Source organism: Loxodonta africana, chromosome 18 (genome assembly GCF_030014295.1).
Source record: "Loxodonta africana isolate mLoxAfr1 chromosome 18, mLoxAfr1.hap2, whole genome shotgun sequence".
Lineage (NCBI taxonomy): Eukaryota > Metazoa > Chordata > Mammalia > Proboscidea > Elephantidae > Loxodonta > Loxodonta africana.
Genome location: NC_087359.1, coordinates 33,947,910 through 33,973,423, shown reverse-complemented (window position 1 = coordinate 33,973,423; position 25,514 = coordinate 33,947,910). Strand labels below are relative to the sequence as shown.

Genomic DNA, 25,514 nt, shown 5'->3' with positions numbered 1-25,514 from the left:
TGAGGGTTCCAGACAGAGAAGAAAAATATAGAACAAAATTCAAATAAAAAGACTAGACTTATTGGTCTGAAAGAGACTGGAGGAACCCCTGAGACTTTCATATAAATGTTCCGTTTTCTTTCAAGTCAACTTATTCTCCCCTGAATCTTTATTTGTTCCTTTCTCACAGATGTTCTTGCCTAAAATGCTTTTTCTGCTTGGTGGCATTAACTGTCCTTTTCCTTTCTCTATCAAAGAGGCTTCTCTAACCTCGCCTCTAGCCCAATCACTGCTTTAATTCTAAACGCCCACAGTACTTACATAAGCATCTGAGGCTCCCTCATCTGAGGAAAAGCTCTCTGTTGGCGACCTTCATGTATCATTTCAACAGCATATTCAATTTAAGATGCCAACACTTCCTTTGTATTTTCCTTTACTCACACTTCTACGCACACATAAACGCCAACTCCCTATTGCACAAATTTCTACTAAACAGATAGCCACGATATTGAAAAACATGGCACCAATATGGTAGCCACACCTAGAAAAACAAGATCAGTTCTACCCTGTATGGTTGCTTATCTAGAATTTGGCGATTTTTTCTGGAGAAAAAAATGAAGCATGCTTCCAATAAACTGTGAATGCTAAGGAACCCACCTTCATAGGAGTCAAAGGCAGGCTGCCAGCTTTTTAAAAACAGAAGGAATATAACCTTTGAGAAATAATTGTAGGTCGGGCAAGCAAATCATCACGTCAAAATTCCCAGGCTTGTGGGCACTTGAAGGGAGGAGAAGAGCAAGTTGCTGGAAAAAGTCTGTAGGTAGCAACTAATGATCTAGAACACTATGTAACCTACTAATAGTCTTCTAAAATAGGTAATTCAAACACATAACGTAGCTCTATGCCTAGTGGAGAAAATGAAGAATGAGTCTCAATTTATTCCGGTCACTTTCACTATAAGAGATATTAAGGAAGTCCTGGTCACTTCACATGTAGCAATGTGTAACTGAGGCTCAGTCCATATCCATGGGTCCTGTATTAGAACACCTTCCTTCACAGTAACTATGAGTTTTTGGAAGACCGTCGGATTCAAAGGACATCGGTGGTGTTTATAAAACTTGGCCCCATATTCTTTGATATTCCTCCCATTGAGAGGAGTCTTTATCCCCTCCCCAATGCTTTCGGCTAAGACCATGACTGCTCCAACCAATACAGTATGGCAGAAGTGTCCATATGCAACTTCCAAGGCTATGATGCTTTTGCCCGATTCTCTCAGAAGGCTCATTCTCCAGAACCCAACCACCATTCTGTGAAAAGCCCAAGTCAAAAAAGCCCAGGTCAAAAGGAGAGGCCACGTGTAGGCTCTTGGTCTATAGTCCCAGCTGAGATCAGCCTTTGAATCATCCCAGCCTAGGCATGAGATATGCGTGTGAAGAAGCCTCCAGATGATTTGATTGTTGCTGCTAGATGTTCAATCTTCCCATCTGTCATGGACTGAATTAGGTCCTCCCAAAAATCTGCGTATTAACTTGGTTAGGCCATGATTCCCAGTATTCTGTGGTTGTCCTCCATTTTGTGATTATAATTTTATATTAAAGAGGATTAGGCTGGGATTGTAACATCCTTACCAGGTCATATCCCTGATCTGATATAAAGGGAGTTTCCCTGGAGTGTGCCTGCACCACCTTTTGTCTCTCAAGACATAAAAGGAAAGGGAAGCAAGCAGAGAGTTGGGTCCCTCATACTACCAAGAAAGCAGTGCCCGGAGCAGAGTTCATCCTTCCGACCTGAGGTTCCTGCACTGAGATGCTCCCAAGGGAAGGCTGACGAGGAGGACCTTCCTCCAGAGCCAACTGAGAGGCAAAGCTTCCCCTGGAGCTGGCACCCTGAATTCAGACTTGCAACCTACTGGATTGTCAGAGAATAAACTTGTTTGTTAAAGCCATCCACTTGTGGCATTTCTGTTACAGCAGCACTAGATGACTAAGACGCCATCCTCTCCCATGAACTCCAGACTCCTATATCCAACGCCCACTCAATATCTCCATTTACATGTCTGACAGAGATCTCAAATTTAACGCGTCTAAAACCAGCTACCAGTTGCCACGGAGTCAACTCTGACTCAAGGTGACCCTGTGTGTCAGAGCAGAATGGTGCTCTCTAGGGGTGTCCGTGGCTGATATTTTCAGAAGTAGACGTAGCCCACCAGGACTTCCTTCTGAGGGGCTTCTGGAAGGACTTGAATCTCCAGCCTTTCAATTAGCAACTGAGTGCTTTAGCCATTTGCACCACCTGGGGACTCCACCTAAAACCAACCCCTTTCGCTGAAAACCTCTCCCAGCCAGCTTCTCCTCTAATCTTCCCCATCTCAACAAACGACAACTTCCTTCTTGATTATGCTAAGACTAAAAAAAAAAAATAACCTTGAAATAAGCTTTGATTCCTCTCTTCTTCTCCTTCCCTGCCTCTTGCCACATCCAATCCATTAGCAAATCCCGTGGGCTATACCTACAAAATATATCTACAATCCAAGCACTTCTTACCATCTCCACTGCGACCACCTTCATCCATCCAAGCTACCACCATCTCTCACCTGAATTACCGATCTCGATGCTTTTGCCCTTGCCCCCCTACAGTCTATTCTCCGCATAACAGATCCCTTCAAAATATAAGTCAGATCATTTCATTCCTCCGCTCAAAACCCACTCAGAAAAAAACTCAGACTCTTACCATGCCCCACCAGCTCTCCATTTTGTCTCTGGATATTTCTCTCTGTCCTCTCCTGCTGCTCTCCCCTTTGCTTACACTTGTCTCCTTTCTGTTCCTGGAACATTCCATGCCCATTCCTGCCCCAGGCCTTTTGTACATACCTTTCCTTTGGCCTTGAAAAGCTCATCCCCTAGACATCTACATGGCTCACTCCCTCACTTCATTCAGGTCTCCACACAAATGTCCCTTCACACCAGTCTATTTAAACCAGCACATCTCTCCCTGCTGAATTCTTCTTTACAGCACTCATCACCCTTGGACATATCATATATTTCTTTGTTTCTCTGCCCTGTGGTATCAAACCAGTCCAAGGAAGTCTCAGCTTCCCTTCTTTAGTCCATTCAGACCCCAGCTGTTCTATGCAGCCCTCAGCAGGTACAGGTCCCTTCTCTATTTCATAGGTCCCATAATCTCATGGAACAACTCACAAACTTCAAGAAAAGGGTCATCTCTAACCTAGAAGGAAAAACGATACAAACACAAAGAGGGAGGCTTCGGAGGGGTCCTGGAACAGAGCTTCCCACTCTCTCCGACCTGAGAAGCTCCCATAAGCCTCTGTCTTCCAAGGCCTTTAATGGCTTTACCACATGGCCTCCCGAGGCTTAGTAAACATTGGCTCCCAGGTGATCCCATTAGTTGGGTGGGCCCCCATACACTGGCCTCAGATGTGGTCCTGCTCTCTGGAATCAGAACCAAAAGACCAATTGTTTACTGCAAAAGGGGTTCCGCACCTCACATCCCCTTCCACTACCATCCTGCTAGGGATGTAAGTAAGCTCTTACTGCTGTTCCCTGCTACTTCCCCAGTACCTAGGATGCGCAAGTATTTGTTGAATAAATGAATGAAAATTAAACATGTTTTTAAAAAATCTGCAACATACTTTTAGCATACAGAAGACTGGATTATCTTTGGAGGCTAACTAACTTCATAGCATGGCATAAACTGACCTTCCTAGAGCATGAGCTAATAGGTGTAATAATTCACACAAATTTACCCTAAGTAGCAAAGCAAGAATTGAAGCTTTTGCATTATGGTGTTGGCAAAGGATAGTGAATATACCATGGACTGCCAGAAGAATGAACAAACCTGTCTTGGAAGAAGTACAGCTAGAATGCTCCTTAAAAGCAAGGATGGCAAGACTTCATCTTACGTACTTTGGACATGTTATCAGGAGGGACCAGTGCCCAGAGAAGGACATCATGCTTGGTAAGGCACAGGGTCAGTGAAAGAGAGGAAGACCCTCCATAAGATGGATTAACATAGTGGCTGCAACAATGTCCCACAAGCACAAAGAACGGGAAATGAGATGACAATGGACAAAAATGTAAACAAAATTCTGGAATCCAGAAAGTGAAAGAATGGTAACTGACTTAGCACAGCTGAAAAAAACTGATCGGCAGAGCTGCTTGCAGAAGGGATTTCCAATGACAAGTATGCTGATTCTTGCTGCGTAACCCTAAAAAGCTCAAACGTGAAGGTGCCAGGTATGGCTGAAGGCAGGGACAAAGAATTTGGCTGAAAATAGGACAGCTGATTGAAAGATCATGTATAAAGAGCATTTAGACTCCCTAGATCTTGTCCTCCATCCTGCAGCACCAGGTAACTACCTCCCTCCAACTTCAGCAGGAGACAGCATGCTTATTCTCTGGAGAAATTTAGCCAGAGTCTGGACTTGGGAACCGGACACAACTGAGGGCAAAAGAGTCACCGAACTGAAACATGGAGATCAGTTGAGAGTGTACACAGTAAACAGTTCTCTTTCCCCATTCAGCTCCCAGAACCCTGGCAGCCAGAATCTTCCCTAATCACCCCACAGTGAAGCCCAACATACAGCAAACCCAACAAGCACAGAGGACTTCCGCTCAACTTTTTAGTGAACAGAACTAAGAACTACCACATTTTTGATGAAAACCTCCAACACAAAAGATAGAAGTGAACTCAAGAAAAGAGGAACTCAGGAACCAGAGAGTACAAAGAACAAACGAAAACTTCACAAAACTATAAATAATATCAGAGAGATAAACTATACTCATTAAACAGGCATAGAATAAAAATTTTAAAAAGATGATGATGAAATGGCAACCAGAAAAAAGAACTCTTGAAATTGAAAATTACATATGAGTTGAAAGAGCCAAGGAAACCTCTAGAATGCAATCCTAAATAAAAAAAGATGGAAAATAGGAGGGAGAAGGAGGAAACAAAGAAACAAACTTAGATGTGTCCAGGAAATCCAACATGTGGCTAAGTGACCAAAAAAAAAAAAAAAAAGCAGATACCCAAAAAAAGGGAGTGGAGAAAATGGTAAAAAGGGAATTATCAAAGAAATAATGTGAATTTTCCTTTCCAGATTGAAAGGGATCCACCTAATGCAGGTCCAATGAAAGAAAATAGACCCCTACTAAGGCACCAAGCCAAACCAAACCAGTTGCCATCATGCCAATTCTGACTCATGGCGACTCCATGTGTGTCGGAGTAGAAATGTGCCTCATAGGGTTTTCAGTGGCAGATTTTTTGGAAATAGATCACCAGGCCTTTCTTCCAAGGCGCCACTGGGTAACCTCAAACAGCCAACCTTCTGGTTAGCAACCAACACTTAACCATTTGAGCCACCCAGGGACTCTCACTAAGGCAGATCCCTGTGAAATTTCAGAGCGGTAGGAATCAAGAAGTTATGGAAATTTCCAAAGAAAAGAAACAGGCAGAAATCATAACAGCATCAGGTTTCCAACATAAACACCAAAGGGCAATAAGTCAATTAAGCCAACAATGCCAATGTGAATAGTGCTGCAACCAACACTGGTGTACAAGTATCTGTTTGAGGTCCTGCTTTCCAGTCTGTTAGGGATAACCTAGGAGTGGAATTGCTGGGTCACACAATAATTGTTTAACTTGCTGAGTTAAACCGCCAGAAACTAAAAAATAAAGAGTCCCTTCTCATTTTTGATCCTTAATCTGACAGAAAAGTGAGTAAAAAGGGACAAGAAGAATGACCTCTAGAAAGTGATTCTCGTCTCTCAAAAGATTTTGAAATCTTCAGTATTTCTCCACTATTCCAATCCACCTAGACTTAGAAATGAGCAGATGTTAAGGACAAACCAACATTCCAGTTCAGCATATTATATATAAGGGTAGAGAGATTAAACATAAAGATTAGATTACTCTCAACATTAAAATCAGTATCTAACTAAGTTTGGACTCTGGACTGTGGCTCTCTGGCTGGTCTTATCTAAAGACAGGGGAGTTAAAAAAATTAAATTTGGGAGAGGGGGCAGGGAGCAAGCTCTTCATTTCCTTGTCCACAGAGCACTAACCACAAACATCTCGACATTTGTTTCTGCACGACCTTGAGTCCTAGGAGGAAATTTCATGCCAGTTAAAAAAATGTGAAGAGGGGAAAAGAATATTAAAGATGACCCTGAACCATAAAGTTTAAATTATACTCAAGATGGACGATGAGCTGTCTCCTCAATTAGACAAGCTTAGAAATCCTAACAATATCCTTAGAAATGAATAATATACTTAGAAAAATAGATGACTTCATTGTACATCACGGCTTTATGTGTTAGCACTCTCCAGAGAACAGCTGAGCTTCTCCCCCCTTAGCTCTCACACAAGAGGAGCTTAAGAAAAGTTTCAATTACTCATGAAATTAGAGTTTGACAGTCTACGTGAGCTTAGAAAGAAAACAGTGAATGATTTAGAAAGAAATGTCATTCCAATTTGTGTTGAGGATGGCTTAAATTCTAAAAGTGACTTCCATACAGTATGTGGCCTAAAGCACGAATTCACATTGGATTTGTCAGTCGAAGAGAACCCATAGATGGCCAGACAATGTAAGTAGGCATTAGCCCCATTTTACAGATAAGGACAGAAATGTTAAGTGACCAAGGTCACACAGATAATGGCCAAGCCCAAACACAAGCTTGGAGTCTTCAAACCTCCAGGCTAAAAGAGTCAAATTATCTCTTTTTGAGTCTTATCTCTGACCTCTCTGAATTTGCAAAAAAAAACAATTATGAGAAGAGAGGAAAATGTTACATGTAAAAAAGTCGAAGTTAACTTTATTATTAAGACATATCCGAAAGAGAATGCCTCTTATAAAACTGAAAGACAATTCTTTACCAGACTCGTCTTTAGAAATTAATCCAAGCAGTCCGAAACTATCTTAAAATGTTCATGGATATTCAATCAATAAAACCAGAATGAACATTAATCCAGTTAAGTCATAATTCTTTAGACAGTCATAATCATCCTTGATTAAATATCCAGGTGCATGAACACCGAGAAAAATAAACAGAATAATGAAAAATCTCAAAAGTGTTTTCCCTTATTATGTAAGGTATATTTGACCACTTACCTGAAGGAAGGCTTTATCCAAAACAATGACTTCTAAAGCCTGTAGACGTGACTTCACTAAGCTGAAGAAGCCTATGGTCCTTCTAGAATGGTATTTCTCAACCTAAGGACCAAGGACCACCTGCATCAGATTACCTGGGGTGCCTGTTAAAATGACCCAAAACAAAACAAAGCAGACCTGCTGCTTGGAGTCGACTCCCAGATCTACTAAACTCAGGCTCTCTGGGGTGAATCCACAGAATCTTTTTGTCTTTAAAACAAACACTCCAGAGATTCTTATGCTAAAATCTTTAGACCAACAGTTTTCAAACTTTTTGATCTCAAAACCAAAACCCACTGCCATTGAGTCCGACTCATAGTGACCCCATAGGACAGAGTAGAACTGCCCCATCGAGTTTCCAAGGAGTGCCTGGTGGATTCGAACTGCCAACCTCTTGGTTAGCTGCTGTAGCGCTTAACCACTACGCCACCAGGGTTTCCTCTTGATCTCAGGTCCCCTTTATATTCTTAAAAAAATGGTGGATCCCAAAAAGCTTATAGAGTTATACCAAAAAAAAAAAAAACCAAACCCAGTGCCATTGAGTCGATTCTGACTCATAGCGACCCTATAGGACAGAGTAGAACTGCCCCATAGAGTTTCCAAGGAGCGCCTGGCAGATTCGACCTGTGGACCCTTTGGTTAGCAGCTGTAGCACTTAACCACTACGCCACCAGGGTTTCCATATAGTTATAAGGAGGTTATAACTATTGATATTTAGTGTATTAGAATTAAAACTGAGAAATGTTTTAAATATTTATTTAAAAATAATAAACTTATGTGTTAACATAAATAACATTTTTATGAACGATAACTATATTATATATATATTATATCCCTGATATCTGGCTTAATAAAAGACAGCTGGGTTTTCATGTCTGTTTCTGCATTCAGTTTGTTGCAGTATGTTGCTTTGGTTGAAGTATATGAAGAAAATTCGGCCTCACACAGACATGTAGCTGGAAAAGGAAGAAGTGTCTTAATAGCCAGTTCAGGTAATTCTGGATATTCTTCTTTAATAATATGTCAAAACTCAACAAATGTTAATTTCTTAAAGGTTAGCTACAATGTGGAATATAAAACCATTTCAATGAACTTTTTATACTTAGTTAAAATCATTTAGTCTATCTTGCATTTTGAATATTTTTCCAGGCATGATTTTGTAATATCATCCATTAGTCATTTGGAAAACACTAATTCAGGGTATACAGACCTTCCAAATGTTGGCACATTTCATTATAAAAAAAAAAATCACATCTGTTAAATCGGAAAAATCCCATTCATTAGAATTGAGAAACTCTCAAGTTTTCTCAAATTCATATTTCCACCTGAAAGTGTCAATGTTATCATTGGCCACAAATATTGCCACTTGTTTTCCTTGAATAGACAGTTTCCTTTCTTCCATATTTGAGAAAATGTTTGCCAATACCCCAGTTGGTCTGTCAGTCATTTTTTCAAGTAAAAATGGTGTTTCATGGAAAAAACAGCAAGCAGTTTGAGATGGCAACTCAAACAATTCCATGAGTGCTTTCCCTTGAGTGCCTCCCATTTCATCACACAGAATATTAAAAAGACACATACTCAAGGGTCGAGATAAATTTAGTGAAATGAATATGGTTTACTGTTTCATCGAGGACGTCCTTAAATTAAACCAGTTTTTTTCCCCCTGTGAGTGCGTAGCTGTGAAGAATTCAATGGCTACAAGCACAAGTACAAATGCCAACGAAGTAAAAAACACAAATAACAACATTATGAAAACAGTTTTCATCTTGAAGGCCCCTGAAAGGATCTCAGGGATTCCCAGGGGTCTGTGGACCACACTCTGAAATGGCTGCTCCAGACAACCCACTTGTGGGAACAATACAAAAACAAAATAAACAAAAAAATCTCTCCTCCCACTTGTCAAAGGAACAATAGAGCTTACATAAAACTGTTCCTTGTGTTTTGGGGCAGAGTGGTTGATATAGAAAAAATAGGTAACTTGCTGTCCTTAGAAAAGAGAGTTCAGAAGATGAGGTGGAGAGAAGACTGAATTTCCACTTCTGCCCACCCTTTTATACCAATTAATTTTCCTTTTTTTCCTAAAATATTGCTTTTACAATAAAGAAACCTAAAATCTGGAACTGAAGGACTAATCTTTGATACATTCTTTCTGCAAATCTGTGGTTAGACTAGCATTGATCTCTCCTAGAGAAAGGAAAGCAGTTTTTAATATTGAGACTACAGGTCCTCCACTTCCAGCCACATTCTCCATTACTCAGAAAATATTTTCACTGAGTAAAAAGGAATGGTACTCTCATGATGGAGCTTAGGGTAAACTAACGGTAGAAGTACACGGAATCGGACAGCAGTTATATGGGGCACTTCTAACCCAGGATACCTCCATGAACCTAGGACTTTTCAACATACCAGTTAGGACCCTAAAGTGTCTCACGTGCTTTTACGCATTTAGCCTCCATTCTTATTTATTCACTCTAATGGCAAGGGACGATAACACATGGAATTCAGAGTAAGTACTGCTACATGGCTTCCGAATGCGTCAATTATTCAGCCTGCTGCCCCTGTGCCTAAGAGTCACCATCCTAATTACATTTTATTTAGGTTAGTGTTTTAATAAATGTGCTTTCCCTAAACATACGGATAAAAGCCCAAATACAAAACTGATTTGTCAGGGAAAGTCAGTCTGAGATTAAATATTTATTGTGTCTAAACCACAAGTAGAAAAAAATTCCAAGACCAACCATTTTAATGCTAACTCAATGCAATATTGCACTGTTTGGTTTATAGGAGAGGTAATTACACAGCTAACATCTGGGTTTTGAGGTTTTGAGGATACATTTGGGTGGATTCAGGGGAGGGAGAAAAGAAGAAAGGAAATGTCTAATGTTTTTAGGCTCCATCAGAACAACAGGGTTTGCTAAAAACAAAACAAAATTAACATTATCAAAGATGCAAAAACATACGCATTTTAGGAAGCTTTCCTCTAAGTAGATGCCCAAGTTCAGGCTCAAATCTTCCAAATCTCATAACAAGAATGAGAGGTCAGGACACCACAAACTAATAAAATCAATCAACAAAGCGGGAAAACAGGTGGTTAACACCAGACAGGGCAGGGCTTTCCTACGCTAGGCTCACCTTCGCTAATCCAAGTCAGTTTTCAGAAACGGCCTCTACAAAAACTACCCAAAGATCCCCCTAATAGTTTGCACTCCTCATCCACAACAGGGAAGCCATTTATTTACCAGAAGGTTTACTTTCTCTTTCAAGCTCCGCTGGCTTCCTCCTGCCTCACATACAAGCCAAGAAACTAGTGACTGGGAGGGCTTTTCTCTCGTGCTTTCTCCCAACACAAAACTCAAGAGTTGGGGTGAGAGAACCTGCTTCATGGAGAAGCTGAGTGGTACACAAGGTTATTTTGCAAAGGAAAGCTACACGACAGAAAAAGAAAGCTGTACTTCAATTAAACACACACGTACACTCGTACACATAGATGTGAAGAGACTTCTAATTCAGCAGAGCAGGGCACACCAGTTTCACACAGATCACTTACTCCACTTGGAAAGTCTTCTCACCCCCAAACTGTATGTTGTCTCACCTTCCTTACCTGACACAAAACAAGGTTCCTCCTGCTGGCCTCTTTCTGAGACACATTCAACTCTAGCCACCCCTCCACCCCTCAAACCTTCAATACTACCTGTACTTTTTGTGTCATCAGGAACTCCAACAGACTGTTCCAATTCCTGAGTGGTAATAAATTTTTAGTGTGTTGATTACTTAGAACAAATGGGCCATAGTCTTAGATTTTGGAATATGTAAAGACTTGTCACAAGAGCATCTGTGTAAATAGGAGGTTACAAGTTGCTTTAGCTGTTCCTTTTGTGACCAGCCTCCATCCCCTCTTTTCCATCCCCTCCACCGCAATGTAAGTCCCCCTGGTCCCCAATCTTTAGTTTTTTCCTATTAGGCTGGACTCTCCCAATTACTCCTTTCCTTTGGGTCATTAATGGCCACTGTGGATAATAACTTGCCCAATTTAGAAGTTAGATAGGTAGTACAGTGTTTAATAATAGTAATTATTAGTACTCCAGTGTTGGCTTTCTGCCAGACAGTGTGCAAAGTACTTTACACGCATTATTTTGTTTAATCTTCACAACGAACCTACAAGGTAGACCTGGTATTTGCATTTTACAAATAAAGAAACTAAGACTCAGAGAAGTTAAAAAAAAGTTGCCCAAGGTCTAAGAGGTGGTGGATCTGCGATTTAAGCCCAAGGAATCTGACCTTATAGCCCAGTCTTTTACCTCCTATAGCAATCATGCTCAGCAATAACAGTTGCCTCAGGAAAGCTCGGACAGATGCAACTAAAAAGTCAAAGGTCAGGCAAAGGTTAGTGATTAGTAATTTATTCTTATGAGTCGGGTGGGAGAAAGCAAAAACAGACAATCCGAATGTTATTTCCATTTGCCTTCCTACTGCTTTTATTAGGCTATCAAAAAGGAATTTGCAATAAATCTACCCAAGATAAATTGTTAAGCAAAAAAAGCTCCAAAAAAATCTAGAAAAATACATATATACATGAAACTATTAACTTGATGTGTACATGAAATATAAGGTGCCCTGGTGGTACAACAGAACCCTGGTGGCTCAGGGGTTAAGAGCTCTGCTGCTAACCAAAAAGGTCAGCAGTTCAAATCCACTAGCTGCTCCTTGGAAACCCTATGGGCAGGTCTACTCTGTCACATGCGGTCACTGTAAGTCCAAAATTGCCTCGACACCTCCTAACAACACGTATAAAATGTAAATACTTTATATTTTTACAAACATATAACCATGTATTACTTTTGTAAACAGGACAAAACAACTTATCTTAATACCATCTGAATCCAAATATCAACAAACAAGAAGGAAGGACTGGCTCAGCAGCCTCCTCTCCCTTCCTGTTTCCCTCTCCTAAAGTGAAAACTTCCACTTATAACTCTCTAATCACACTACGCTGTTTTAAGCCTCTGAACACTCATGTTCCCTCGGCCTTGAGTACAACTGTTTACTACTCAACTCTGTTGGATGAACTCCTCTTCATCCTACAAAACCCTGTTCAGATGTTCCCACCTCTGACAAAGCCTTTTCTCTCGCTGCTGAAGAGAATCTCTTTTCTTGAACATTCAATAAAAAAATAAAACCTCAGATTTACAGAGCTCTTACTATGTGTCAAACCCTGATGGAGTAGTAGTTAAGAACTACAGCTGCTAACCAAAAGGTAGGCAGTCAGAATTCACCAGGTGCTCCTTGGAAACTCTATGGGGCAGTTCTATCTTGTCCTACAGGGTCGCTATGAGTCAGAATCAACTCGATAGCAGCAGGTTAGGTTTGTTTTAGTTTTTTTGCTTTTACTATGTGTCAGGTACTATATGCTAAGCATTTCACTAACATTCATCTCATTTCGTTGTCAACCAGTCCTGTTATCCTCATTTTACAGACAAGAAAATTGAGGTTCAGATTCTCACTAAGAAGTGGCAGATCCAGGATTCAATCCTAGATCTGTTTAACTCCAGAGCCTAAGCACCGAACCACTCACTATCCTGCCAAACCCCTGCCCCAGGTCCATATTGAGGCAATACACACCCTGGTCCTCCCAACTACACCTCCAGACTGGTGAAAAGAGGCCATATTTCATATGTCCTCAGGTCCTACCTAGCACAGTAACTGGTTCTCAATATATGCTTGTTAATTTGAATTAAAAAATTGTGATCCTACCATGACAAATGATAATGACCATAAGAAAAATTCATTCTCCTATATGCTATTCCTTCTAAAGATTAGAGACATTTCAAACAATTTATCACCAAGATACCATCCTGATTCTTTTGTTTTTTGAATTCAAAAGCCTTTGTTGAATTCAAATAACAAAAGAGAGTTCTTTAAACAAATGCTTATCGAGCAGCTAAACTGCTAGCAGAGAGCCTTTGGCCTAAATTTGGCGCAAAGCTCTCCCTTTGAAAAGGGAGAAGATGTGTTATAGGCAGTGAATGACAAAGAAATTTTAAGTGATTGGTTAAGTAAAGAAAGGATTAAGTAATTGGTTTAGTGAGAAGTCCATAATTTGGGGGGAGGGATTATAAAACCGAGGAGAGGTAACCCACTAGGTATTTTGAGGAATTATTTTCTCTGGTTGCAGTTTTGACTTTGATTAGCTAAGCCAGTTGTTGTGTGCGGTCGAGTCGATTCCAACTTATAGCAACTCCATGTGACAGAGTGGAACTGCCCCACAGGGTTTTCTTGATTGCAATTTTTATGGAAGCAGATTGCCAGGTCTTTCTCCCGCCAAACCACTGAGTGGATTCAAACCAACAACATTGAGGTTAGCAGCCAAGTGTATAACTGCTGCATTTAACTGAGGGCCCCAATTGATAAGCTGATACAAACTGGGCCCCTTGAGTTTCAACTAGTGCCTTTAAAGTTTGAGTATTTTATTTATGATGGCGCTCCTTGGAAACTCTATGGGGCAGTTCTAGTCTGTCCCATAGGGTCGCTATGAGTTAGAATCGACTATGAGTTGGAATCGACTCGACGGCACTGGGGGTTGGGTCTTATTTTATCCAAGACACTTAGCATAAACTTGGTATTGCTTGGAAAAACAGTCCTGGGGAGTGACCAAGGTCATTTCAAAGTCAAACTGGTAGCTAGATTTTTAACATTTAATACTTTTAAAGGCTCCCTGTACAAAAAGATAGAACTGAAATTCCTTGGCCTTCCATTCAAAGCCTTTTATAAATAGGGCCTTTTTCTTCCCTACTTACCTTCCTAAATCTATCAGGATTTTGTTCGTACTATATCCCCCATATCTCCTCACCCCAAATTCTTTACACTTACCCAAATTCCACCCATTATTTGAGACCCAGTTCAAATCGCTCCTTTGCCAAGAAGACTTCCTAGGCAATTTCAGCCCTTATAACCTCTCCTTCCTCTGAAGACTGTAGTGCTTGGTGCAGCGCTGTCCAATAGAACTTCCTATAATAACAGAAATGTTCTGTATCTGTACTATATGCTTTTTTTTATATACAATAGCCACCTTTTTGGAAAGCACAGGCTCAATGCTCTTACCACCTCTTTGATGACAACATGTCTCACTGGATGGTTGAAGTACTGATCAAGTCACCCCAGTAGATTACAAATTCTGGGAATAAGACACATTTTATTCTTTCCAGCAACTTTCACAAAGTAATGTTTGTTGACGGATTGGTATGCCACCTCTCTGAAAACCATAAGCTAAAAGGGAGCTGGATTCAAGCTTCTGCAATGATGGTCTCCATCTGCCCCATCTCATACCTGAATGTCAAGACACTTAGACGCAGGGAGGAGAAAGCATCTTTCTGGAGACGCAAACTACCAGTGTAAGCCACAAAGCACTCTGGTTTAAATGACATCTAAGTCACAACTGCCCTTCCCTTAACAAATTTTCCCTAAGAAAACATCTCTTTCCCTTAGCCAAATACCTGTGTTCTGATGGTGCATTTTCCCTACTAAAAACAGTTACTTTCCAAGTTAGACATAGCAGTTAGAAAAGTAACCTAAGCAAGCCCTATCTGTACTTCTTTTTCACCTGTTTATTGAATCTTTGTGTTCCTTGGAGTCTTACAGCCTGCTGGAGGTATTTCACCATCCAGATGTATGTTAGAATTGCACTGACACTTTTCCCAGCAGGGCTTACCAAAAACCAAACCAAACCCAGTGCCGTCGAGTCGATTCCAACTCATAGCGACTCTACAGGACAGAGTAGAACTGCCCCACAGAGTTTCCAAGGAGCGCCTGGTGGATTCGAACTGCTGACCCTTTGGTTAGCAGCCATGGCACTTTACCACTATGTCAGCAGGGCTTACATTCACTCTAAATCAACACCTAATACTTAACCATTGATAGTCAAAAAGAACACAATATATACAGAAAGTATGAGTTCTGCCACTATAGCACTCTGCTGACTTGGACAAGCGTCTTGTTCATTTGCCCCCAATTTCCTTATCTACGAAATAGGTTAATGTTATATGAATGACCTATTATCACAAGCCCTTTGTGGGTCTAGTCATAACTGTGGGTATTTCTAAATGGCTATCCTTCCCAAAAGATACACATACACATATTTTCATGAATTTGCTAATGGTTCTTTGTGGTGGGTGTGCTAACAGATATAGAGACTAAGATCAGCCCCCCAAGATCTACGGAGGTTTTTTTTTTTATTCCAGACTTCTCTCTCCCATCCTACTGTGCAAACATCTGAACAAAACTTCTACTAGTACTCCAGTCTGACATATGTAATGAAGAAATCAATGTGTTGACTCAGGGAACACAGACATATTTAATATAAAGAAAAATAGAAAATTGGCTGAATCAAATCACAATACGGTCTAAGTTCACACATAAAAATGGAGATGATTTACCATTTTGACTTATTCAAACCAATGTTTATTAGCACAGCCAGCCAAAAAGTTACAATCCATGTACAGAATAAGTACACTCTTTACATACACATGCAATAAAAACCAGAAGGTACAAACTATATTTTTTAATAAAAAAAAGTGACTAACCACTGATTATGTCAACACACATACACCCACTTGATATAACAGAGTGATGTGTGCTAAACATGGAAAAGGCAACTTGGGCGAGGGTTTGAATTTTGCTAATTTAAGGGCAACCACACCCCCAAACACAGGTAAAGTTTGCACACATAGCTTCGCCAAGGCCAGCCTGTCTTTGCTTTCCTCTCCTCTGCATTTACCCAAGATCTTGGCTGGGAGACAGAAACCACTGTCGATTGGTTCATTCTGTCCTATGCAATTAAGCAACACCACAATCCAGTAAATGCAATGGCTCAATTATTTATCTTCTGGCCGTGTTTACCAGGTGTTTATAAAAGAATAATGCCAAGGGGGAAAGAGGTTTACTTCTCTCTAGGGCTGGCCTGATTGGGGTTTTATCTTGTTTCGTTTTGTTTTAAAAAGGGGGGGAAAGCACGGCTTAAGCTAGAATAAGATGGAAAGGAATTTAGAAAGAGTACAAGTCTTGTCAATTTCCCTACAGGAAACTAGATTCTTATGCAATAATCCTACCCACAACCAACCAGCCGGTCAGGCTCTCGGGGAAGACACCTATTCCTACCTCCGGAGGATTACAGCTGGCACCTAAAGGAGCGGGAACCGGGCAAGGAGGAAGTGGCTCAGCCAGGAGCCGCCGGACCCTGTCAGCGGGGCGGGGACGAGGCTCTTTCCACACCCCCGCCCCCAGTGATCTCCGCCGGTGTGACAGTCTCTCCTGTGGCCGGAACGTCCCCAGAGTCCCAGGGAGCAGGAAGTAGGGGGGCTGTCCCTCACCGCTGCCACTCCATCCCACAGTCCTCCCTCTCGAGCTCAGTCTCACTCTTCCTCCGCTTCTCCCCTTTTCTCCGAGGAATGAAACTTCCTTTCAGCGCCCCCTCTCCTTTCAGAGGCCCGCTCCTGTCATCCCAGGGAGTCGTCCCTTCAGAGCGACGCTAGGTGTCCCCTCATTTCCCCCCGCCCCACTGAAGTTTCCAGTTTTTCCCCAAACATGCCAAAAAGGTCGCACCCGCTCCCGCGTCCCCGGGGTCCCCAGGCCTGGGGGCGTCTGGGGAGACGGCCCCACCCTTCACCCCCTTCACCTGTTTCTCCGGCTGAGGCCCGACAGGCCGGGGCTGCGCTTGGGCAGGGGTGCGGGCCGCGGGGTTCCCTCAGGCCGCGGGGCCTCTCCCAGCAGACGGGGAGAAAGAACACCAAGTTGGGGTGCTAGTCAAGGATCCGGTTAGGGCTCGCTCCCTCCGTGGCGACGTCGGAACCCCAGGCTCCTCCTCCGGGCCTACGCCGCCACAGCTCCGGAAACGGCTGAATTACAGCCCCTCCAGCCAATCCCCGCCCAGCGCCTGCCGGGCTTAGACACGCTGTCTATGCATAATTCATGAGATAGCCAGCTGTCTCCGCCATCCAGAGGCTCCGCTGCGCGCACTGTACCTACAAAGCCCTACCCACCGACCAATCAAAAGAGTCACTGGGGGAAGGGGCGGAGCCAAGTAAAGGCTGGGGACGCCCCTGTGCTGGCTGCTCCGGAGGGCGTAGTGCTCCTCCCTCCACAACAGCCGGGGAAGAGCAGAGGCCAGCGGCACAGAGGCCCGGGGGGAGGGAGGAAAGATGACTGGAATGTCCTGCTGAAAACTCAGCTGAGTTCCTGGCAGTGTGTGACGTCAAGACACTTTAAATGCCCCTGATGCGGCTCCCGCCTGCCCGCTCTCCCTGTTCCCGGCCTTTGGCACCACGTGGAGGCGAGGTTGGGAGCCTCTCACCACGTGCGATTCAGCCAGTTAGACAGTCCCCAGGTATCGCCAGGTCCTCAGGGGGCCCAGCTCCTGAGTCGGGTTTCTGGCGGATAACAAAAAGAATATGGGTGACTCCTGCCTGCTTTGAACTTAATTTCTGCTTGAGTCGGGACACACACACCCGGAAACATGACGTGGAAATAGAGTAATTACTAGAGTGCGTGGGGAGAGGGTAGTGGATTTAACCCTGTCTTCCTTTCCATTCCTTGAAGCTTCATACGCCAATATATATGAAGGTTGACACGTATACTCAGTATTTGACATTTTTATGCCTGAGTTGAAATACCTGAATTTGCCTGTTTTTTTTTTTTTTTTTTTCACCCGTCTACTTCTTACGCAGGTTTTACTGAATTGAAGCCAGTAGTTTATAGGAAGTGTAGGTTTCGCATAATGGAGTCATGACAGAGGATAAACTTTGCATAATGGAGTGATTTTTGCATTTGTTTTGCTGATACTAACAGGGTTTTAAAATAACAAAAAACCCGTTGCCGTCGATTCGATTCTGACTCATAACGATCCTATAGGACAGAGTAAAACTGCCCCAGACTGTTTCCAAGGAGCGCCTGGTGGATTTGAACTGCCGACTCTGATTAGCAGCTATAGTTCTTACCAGTACACCACCAGGGTTTCCTTTAAAATAGCAACTATTAGTATTTATGTTTGTAAACACAAATCTAAAAAGAGCCCATTTTCTCATCATCCAGATAACCCCTACCCCTAGTGGCAGTTTTTTTAAATGAAACTAATACACATTTTTTTAAGTTTTTTAATACATATTCATGGTTAGAAAGTTCAAACAGTTCAGAAAGTGGAAAATGAAAATCTCCTCCTTCCCCTTTTCACCAGCCCCTCTCTCCGAGGGTAACTATTCTTATTAATTTCTGGTGAGAAAATCAATGACTCTTGACTTTAGGAGGGGGTCACAAACCCTCTGAGAGTCTAATGGAGACTACGGTTTCCAGCCCCAGAAAAACACACCACATAGCATTTACTTGTCAGACTTAACATCGTTCCTCAGCTACCCGAAATCCGTTCAAAGACACTAGATTTGGACCTCTTGGACCTCAGTACATCCAAGTGAGAGATGAGAGCAGCTGTGGGGCACCTGATAGGGTCACTAGTTATGGGATTGAGAGTCTCCCATGTCCCTCCTGTAGACCCAGCCCACTGTGGAAATCACTGTGCTTGTGTGTAGCATGTGTTGAGCACCCTGTTTGTCTTCTCTCCACCCCAGGACAGATAACCGTCCACCTTCCACCTCACCTAAACTGTCTCTCAGCTGTGCTATACCATGCAGTTGAGTGCCTCCCTAATAACCAAAACTAAAACCCGCTGCCGTCCAGTGGATTCTGACTCATAGCAACTCTATAGGACAGGGTAGAACTGCCCCATATGATTTCCAAGGAGCGCCTGGTGGATTCAAACTGCTGACCTTTTGGTTAGCAGCTGTAGCTCTTAACCACTGCGTCACCAGGGCTTCCTCCCTAATAACAGTGGGTCTAATATTTATTTGGTGATTTACTGCTTACAAAGCACTTTTACACTTGTTACCCCTTTTTTTTCTCACAACAATCGGCATGTGATAGATAGGAGAAGCCATATTATTAGCACCTGTTTCACTGATAAGAAACTAAGGTCAAGATAGGGTAAAGTTCTCCAGACTACAAAGGTACTCACAGCTAATCCAGGTGGGTTCAGAGTCTGGTTTTTGGACTCCAGATCTCATAGCTTTGCTCCATTCACTCAAACCCTATTCTCCTCCCCTGACCCCTCACCAACTGGTTTTCATTTCCTCACTGCCTCTCTACCTCATTCACACATAAAATCTATCCCTGAGCCTATACATTTGACCCTGGAACCTCTCCGCAGCCTAGCCGCTGGCCTTCTCCACACCCCTGCCGAATCCCTCCTGGTTAAAGACGGCAGTTTCGCTTGGGCCAACCCTGTGGCTTCCTGACTATTCTCTCCTCACTCCAGCCTGTCCTTCCCCTGGCTGCCAGGGACATTGTCCTAAAAATTAAATAAATAAATAAATAAGCAGTCATGTCACAGCCTACTTAAAAATCTCTACTGTTCTCTTACCTACAGGATAAAACGCAAATTAGATTAAAAAAAAAAAAAGGTATGTATATATAGAGAGAGAACATCTAAGTCAGTGTTGGGCATCTGGTAGGAACTCAGTGTTCTTTCCCCCCTCTTGTTTTGGCTTACAAAGTCCTACAAAACCTGGCCTAAACCCCCTTTTCCCATCTCATCCCCTCTGTCCCACACACCCTAAGCTCCCACACTGAACTTATCTTCCTTCAAACATGCCAGCACCTTCTGCAATGCCATGCCTTTATGGATATTCTTTCCTCCACATGGAACACCTTCCCTCCCCTCATTCCTTACCTGAAAAACTTTTATTTATCCTTCAAAGCCCCATTCCAACACCACCTTGTCTAGGCTTTCCTAGATTCTTCCTGGCAAAGTGAATCACTTCTGTTGGACTTGCTCAGCAGGTTGCTTCCACATCAAGTATAGCATTCACCACCTTGGATGACAGTGTCTTCATTTATGAGTCTACTTCCTGATAAATAAAATTAATAATTAGCATTTATTAACTATTTACTATGTTCCAGGAAATGTGCTAAACATTTTACATAGATTATCTCATTTGATCCTTTCAAGAACCTAGCAAGGTGGGTGCTATTATAATTCTCATTGACAACTGAGGAAACTAAGGCTTAGAAAGTTAAAGATTGATCGAAGGCCACACAGCTGGAAACTAGGGACAAACTCAGAATGAGAATCAGGCCTGGTTGACTCCAAAGTCTGCACTCTCTACCCACATGCTAGATAACATTTCCCCCTAACTTAGGTTCCTGGAAGCTTGATGGAATTACTGCTCCTTTTCTTAACCCCAGCATGTGGTATCTAACATAGAATTCATGCAAGACTGAGTTAATTATATGTTAATAATACGAGTTGAACAATGGTATCAGCAATAGCTAATATTTATGGAGTGTAACTGTGTACTGCGAGCCCTGGTGGTGCAGTGGGTGAAGTGCTTGGCTGCTAACCAAAAAAGTCCATGATTGGAAACCACCAGTGGATCCCCAGAAGAAAGATGTGGCAGCCTGCTTCCATGGAGATTTACAGCCTTGGAAACCCTATGGGGTCTGTATGAGTTGGAGCTGACTTGATGGCAGCAGGTTTGCTTTTTTGGGTATTTTTTTACTGTGTGCTAATCATTGCTTTAAGCATGTATTAACTCATGTAAACACACCTATTAATTTATTTAATCCTTACAGTAACCCCAAAAGGACAATACTGTTTTTGTTTTTTTAAATTTTTATTGTGCTTTAAGTGAAAGGAGGATACTGTGATTTTACAGATGACTAAAATGAGGCTTGTTGTTGGGTGCTGTGAGTCAATTCCTACTCATAATGACCCCAGGTGACAGAGTAAACTGCCTCATAGTTTTTTCTGGCTGTAATCTTCACAGGTTTTTGCTCCGCAGAGCCTCTGGATGAGTTCAAACCATCAAACTTTTGGTTAGCAGCCAGGCCCTTTAACGGCTTAACTGGCTTAACTGTTGTGCCACCAGCAGGGCTTCAAATCAGCTTGTTCAGCTGGAACCCTTGCTAAGAATTTGTATTTCTAACAAGTTCCCTGCTGAGAATTTGCATTTCTAAGAAGTTCCAAGCTGATAATTTGCATTTCCACTCCAGATATACTGAATCTACATTTTAATCAGATTCTTAGGTATAACGTCCTGGGAACTCATTAGAAATGCGAATTCCCAGCAGGGAACTTGTTAGAAATGTAAATTATCATCAGGGGTTCAAACCAGAATGAACTGGTTCAAAGCCCTAGCCACTAGCCACCAGGGCTCCTTAAAATGGGCTTACCCAAGATTAAGTGATTTACCCAAAAACATAGAGTTGGTAAGTAGCAGAGCCAGGATTCAACTCCAAGTGTGTCTAATTTGAAAGCCTGAATAACTATTCTGTGATTATATCTCCAGGTCTAAGCTTCCTCTTTGCTATGAGTCAGAATCAACTCGAGGACGGCAATGGGTTAAGCTTCCTCTTGAATGCCCAAAAAAGGGTCTCGAGGAGAGAAAAAGGGAGTCCCCACCCTCTACCCACCAAGTGAATAAAGGCAGAGAGAAGCAGCCCAATGATTTTATGGTGGTTTTCAAACACGTTCGTGAATTCTTTGACACTTCTGCCATCTAAAGGTAGAGTCTAATTCCTCTTGCTCAGTGACTCAGTTGTGACAAATAAAATGCAGTATAAGCAATGCTGCAGAGCCTTGATCAGAAAAGGTAATACAGCTTCCACCTGACTCTCTCTCTTGGGAGGCTCACCCTTGGAACTCAGCCACCATGTTGTGAGGAAGCCCAAGGTACATACAGAGGCCACGTGAAGGTGTTCTGGCCAACAGCTCAGGTAGGCCAGTCAACAGCAAACATCAACTGTGAGTGAGTGCCTCCAGATGATTCTAGCCCCCAGCTTTCAAGCCACCCCAACAAAGGCCAGCTGGAATACAGATGAGCTGTTCTCACCAAGCCCTACTCAGATTACAGAGTCATACACAAAATAAATGTCATTATTTTAAGCCACTATTTTTAGAGTGCTTCGTTATGTAACTGTAGAGAACCAAGATAGTTTTCCATGTATCACCTTAGAGAGACTCAGAAACTATAGGCTAGATCACGAAATGAGACTGCTCAATTTTGTAAAGTTCTAGAAACTTTGTTTTTGGTTACTCCCTATTCTCTATTAGCAGTAAAACCCTAAATCAAAAAGAAGGCATGGCAAGAAAGGGAAGATTTGAGGAACTTCAGTTATGGTAAGTGGCTGCCAGGTCACAATGGTGACCAAAGGGGGAAAAGTCCAACTTGCATGAGTGAGAGGATCCCCACGGAACTCAACAACAGAAAGGCTCACGCAGGGCTGCCCAACTCACATCACAGAGAAGAACAGGTCCATCCAATATGAACTCCTTGGGCCTCTACCTTCTCTCTGTTTAAACACTTCTCAGGTATCATCATCCAAGCATCTCTCCTTCCTTCTGTCTCTGAAGAATAGGCCGCCCTCCTCAATATGTTAAAGGCTAAAGTTTTTTCCCTCCAGCCCTTCAGTGGTTTCCCTAGGGCTTAGGATAAAGGGATTCTCCTTTATCTCATCTCCTTCAAGGCTGCATCTACCAAACTAATCTTCCTCCTGCCCCATAAGTTCCAGCGAGTCCCTTTCCCACCTCAGGGACTTTGCACGTACATTTATGCTCTGAAGCTGCATATGCTTTGGCATGTCTAGTTCTTTCTTACCCTTTGGGTCTCATTTCATCAAGAGAGGCCTTGTCTAACACCGCCATCTAAAGTTGCTCCCAGCCTGTTAACCTCTACCCCTGTATCTTATTTTCTGTGAAACTCTTATCACAACTCACAATCATTTTACCTATCTATTTACATAGTTTCTTATCTGCCTCCCTCACTATACCCTAAAAAAAAAAAAAAAAAATACCCTAGGTTCCAGGAAAACGGATCTTGTCTGTTTTGTGCTCCATTGTCTCCCCAGTGCCTGGCACAGTGTCAGGTACATAGTAGGTTCTCAATAAATACTTAATGAATACATGGTCTCAATGAATACTTAATGAATACATGGTCCCACCCCTCCCTTTTCTGAACTTCATTAATTATCCTTTCCATCCTGACTTTCTTCACTTGTTCCCTCCCTTCCATCTCTAAAGATACTTCCCTCTTTCCTGTCTTGACTCTGACACTCCCTCAATTTATGCCTTCCTCATCATTGCCCCATGTCCTCACCCCCCACTTGCTCCACCAAGGTGACCTCTGCCTCTCCTCTGCCTACAGAACAGTGCTTTTGAAGGCCACCAGGGACCTCCTCCTCATCAAAGTTGATGTCCTCTTCTCAGTCATTTACTGAACTCCTCTATAGAATCTGGTGCTGTCAATCACCCCTCTTGTCCCTCTTGAAAGTTATTGGAACCATCATGGCCAATAGAAGCAATTGCATTTAACTAGAAAGCTGATAGGAGACACACTTTGTTTAAATCCCAGCTAGGATATAGAATGAGCTGTGCGACTTTAGGCAAGTTCTTTAACCTCTCTGAACCTCAATATCCTCCTTTGCAAATAGAGAGCAAAATTCTGACCTTGATGAGTTTGCCTTAAGGTTTTTTTGGTTGAAAGATACCCTCAAGCTGACCATGCAGCATGGTGGATAAGGGCCAGTTCTGGTGAGATCCGCCACTCAGCTGTCCCACTTACCTAGAAGTATGACCTTGGGCCAGTTGCTTAACCTCTCTGAGCCTTAGTTTCCTCATCTATGAAATAGGACTTTGAGAGCAACTACCTCATAGGTTGTGAGGATTAATAAAATAACCTGCAAAGCACTCAACACAGCATCTGGCACGTTGCAACCCTTCCATATGTGTTAGCTATTATTATCTTCTGCAAAAAAAAAAAAAAACAAGTGGGGTGGGCCTTACTAGAGGGAGCATGTGAACAACCACACCTTGGAAACGGTACCTCCAGGAAGCTCACCAGAGAGAGTTTGTGGAATGTCCCACTAAAGCTCTGCCCTTCCCTTGTCATGACTAGACTTGATGCTGCTCCCAAAAGTGCTCAGTCTCTGTGTCTTGAAATTCTAAATTCCTGGCAGAGAGGATTTGATTGGCCCAGACAGGACCAAATATTCATCCTTGACAAAGCAGCTGTGAACAAGGTCAGGGTCCTGGTCACCCAGCAAAGACAAAAGTTCTGGAGAGAGGGACAGGAGCTTTTCTGAGCAGAGGGACACCCAATACATGTCAGAATTACATCATGTTTATAATTTTTTTTTTTATGAAAGTGCTCTACACCCAGCAGGGTCCTTCTTTTCTTCCAGAATGTCCTTCTCCCTCTCGAACCAGCTCATTGTCAACCTTGCTGCTCCCCGCCCACACGTCATCATCCCCTAAAGCTGGGCACTCCTGCCTTTAATTCTAAATTCCTTCCTCTTCTCTCCCTAAACTCCCTTCCTTGGCAAACTCTAACCAAAAAGTCGGCATTTCGAATCCACCAGGTGCTCTTTGGGAACCCTGTGGAGTGGTTCTACTCTGTCTTATAGGGTCGCTGTGAGTCGGAGTTGACTCGACAGCAACGGGTTTAGTTTTTGGTTTTTTCTCTTCTGAAAACTCTTTTATGCTGAGTCTCATTAAGTACAGATAAATTGCTTTCTCTCTTGTGTGTAGCTACTTCCTCTGTAAAATGACCGCTTCTGTTTCCTCATCTGTAAAATAAGACCCCTTTTAGCTCTAACACTCCGTGATTCTATTTACTCTTCCTTGATCACGCCTTCAGCCTTCCAGCTTCTATGCCTTTCTGCACACCGTTGCTTGGCCTGGAGAACCTCCCCTGTCCCACATCACTGCTTTCATTTAATTAACGTTTCTTTGGACCTGCTATTTTAACAGATACTGCTTAGAGTCCTGGCCTACTCACAAGTCCTCCTTTACTGGGAATTGTTCTACCACCATCACCAGACCATACACAGCCATGTCTGTATTACATGATGCTGTTCTCCTGGACATAGTTTATTAAATGCAAGAGTGAACACTGATGTTAACTGGCCTAATCAGATTCTCTCTGCCAGGAATTTGGAATTTGAAACTGAGAGGCTGAGAGCCTGGTAGCCCTTAGAACTGAATTCCATTAATGTCAGCACTTTAGAGAGGACAGTCCATCAACTCTCTCTGCAGAAGTCCCCTGAGATCCTCTGATTCCCATTCTTCCTAGCCTGGCTGTTCAGTGATTCCTCAGAGTCCATGGGCTGTATTAGCCACCTTTCAGTATAAGTTCCATTTTCCATTTCAGTCCTTTTCTTATACTTTCAACCAAATAACATTAACTAATACAACTGTCTTTGAGACACTTTAAGGCTCTGGTGACACAAAAATCCAGTAAAGTACTGCCTCTGCTTGCCCTCAAGCAACATCTATTGA

The 25,514-nt window shown here is 42.5% G+C and overlaps 1 protein-coding gene across 7 annotated transcripts in view; it reads right to left on the bottom strand.

Annotated features, from left to right (window-relative positions):
• Nucleotides 1-17,001, bottom strand: part of STAT3 (signal transducer and activator of transcription 3) — a 62,905-nt gene extending 45,904 nt beyond the window's left edge. For 4 of the 7 annotated variants that reach the window (XM_010594466.3, XM_023553703.2, XM_010594467.3 and 1 more), the window contains exon 1: nt 16,812-17,000. The gene's annotated coding sequence lies outside the window, so the exon portion shown is untranslated. Of the gene's footprint in view, nt 1-7,105; nt 7,130-16,811 lie in introns of those variants that run through there. The other 3 variants (XM_064271074.1, XM_023553704.2, XM_023553702.2) reach the window with 2 other exon arrangements.
• Between the last annotated feature and the right edge of the window lie 8,513 nt (nt 17,002-25,514).